Here is a 2078-nt window from a genome sequence, read left to right as displayed (position 1 = left end):
GGTGCCTGTAATCCCAGCTACTCGGGAGGCTGATGCAGGAGAATTGCTTGAACCCGGAAGGTGGAGGTTGCAGTGAGCCGAGATTGTGCCACTGCATACCAGCCTGGGCGACAGAGCTAGACTCCGTCTCAAAAAAAAAAAGCTAAAGCGGAACCCCGATAAACCCATCAGATCTCTTGAGACGTGTTCACTATCACAAGAATAGCATAGCATGGGAAAGACTGGCCCCCATGATTCGATTACCTCCCCCTGGGTCCCTCCCACAACACCTGGGAATTCTGGGAGATACAATTCAAGTTGAGATTTGGTGGGGAGACACAGCCAAACCATATCATGCCTCATTATACCCCCTCCCTCGCTAACCACCGTTAGACTTTTTTCCCTAAGGATTAAACAGAAACCAGCCCTTTGGAAAGACTCATTCCACCCTTCGTTTAACCAACACCCTGACACTGACTGTCCCTTTTGCAGTTTCCACAAAACAACCAACTAGTATTCCTTCATGATAAGAGATCACCAACCATGGGCTGGTTCTTTTTTGTTGTTGTTTTCACTCAGATCAAGTTTCCATGTATTCAAAAAATAAATAAAAGTTTAAAAAGTTGTCTCACTAACTTTAGTTTCAAAACTGACTGACATCAGGCATTTCTTATTGTCAAAGTCCACCCTTCAGAGAAGATAGAAATTTCTGAAGTCTACCTTTGGATTCTTTTGGGATTCATTCTAAGGAACATTTTTTACAAGAAAAACCTGGAATTATGTAGAAAAACATTTCCCCAAACTGGGAGGGAGCCAAGAGGGAGCCAACATTTCATTGAGAGAAACGTTTCTTTGTTTTGCTCACATTCTTTGAGGAGCAAGAAAATACTAACTCTCCAGATGTAGGTGTTCTGAAATCAATATTGGGCTCTTGCCTTTGGAATCAGACATCTCATGATTTGGGTTTGCAGTCCTTCCCTTTGGTGTCTTCAGGCTGAGTTTACTTGTAGGAGTACTAGGATTGCTCTTCAATGCTGATAGAAAGCTTTTGCTCTTACCATGATGTTTCACTGTTCTGTGGCATGTTTTACAAATAATCAACAATACACTTTTGGAGTCTCTGAACTTTTTCACAATTTTTGCTTCTTTAAAACTAAGTGTATAATTTCATGCTTCTCGATTAATCAGTTTCTGTATTTTGGGTGTCAATGTGGATTTGGGTTTGAGACACATTCAAAAGTTATCCAGAATCAACAACTGCAAACAGTATGGACATGTTTCTTCAAAGTGCTCTTATCATAGGAGATAGCAGGCTTGGCCCTGGCAGCTGTTGTGCAGTTCCTGCTCTGAAGCTTCAAGGTAGTGCTTCTGTGTCATGGCCGTCACTGCCACTTCCTTGTCACAGGGACCTGGTGAGAAAACACGGCACCAGAAGTTGGCTTCCACCATGGGGTGGTTCTTGACAGCCTAAGGAGGATGTGCAGTGAGGATTTTCATGTCTCAGCTTCACACATTTTTTTGTTTTTTTGTTTTCTTGTTGTTCTCATTCACTCTGTTTCCCAGGCTATAGTGTAGTGGCATGATCACAGCTCACTGCAGTCTCCCCAGCTAATTTTTGTATTTTTTGTAGAAATGGGGTTTTGTCATGTTGCCCAGGCTGGTCTTAAATTCCTAGGCTTAAGTGATCTGCCCATCTTGGCCTCCCAAAGTGTTGGTACTACGGGTTTGAGCCAACACACCTGGCCTATTTCACCTTTTGACATCAGAGGCCCAAAAACTTCACCCTGGGATCATGCTAAGGCCACCATTTTTGAACATGGGTCTCATGGAGAGGTGTAAGGTAAATGGATGTGCTTTGGTCAAGAGTAGGCCGAGGCAGACATGCAGGCCAGCATGACTCAGCAAGTTTGGAGCACAGGCACACAACTCTACTTGTTGTATAACGCATGTGTGTAAGCTCATACTTGGCTTAAAGCCACTATTGTTTGTAAAAGCTACAGCTGTCCTGCAGACACTGTACATGGGGCACACACTCAGAGGGAGAGAGTGAAGCTCCTGACCCTGTAGGGAGAGCCAACTATCTTGCAGATGGACATGGG

The 2078-nt window shown here is 43.9% G+C and overlaps 1 pseudogene; it reads right to left on the bottom strand.

Annotated features, from left to right (window-relative positions):
- Window positions 1–655: 655 nt before the first annotated feature.
- Window positions 656–1388, bottom strand: LOC115895636 (annotated as a pseudogene).
- Window positions 1389–2078: the final 690 nt, after the last annotated feature.

This window comes from Rhinopithecus roxellana, chromosome 2, assembly GCF_007565055.1.
Source record: "Rhinopithecus roxellana isolate Shanxi Qingling chromosome 2, ASM756505v1, whole genome shotgun sequence".
NCBI classification, from domain to species: Eukaryota; Metazoa; Chordata; class Mammalia; order Primates; family Cercopithecidae; genus Rhinopithecus; species Rhinopithecus roxellana.
This window is presented reverse-complemented; position numbering and strand designations above follow the sequence as displayed.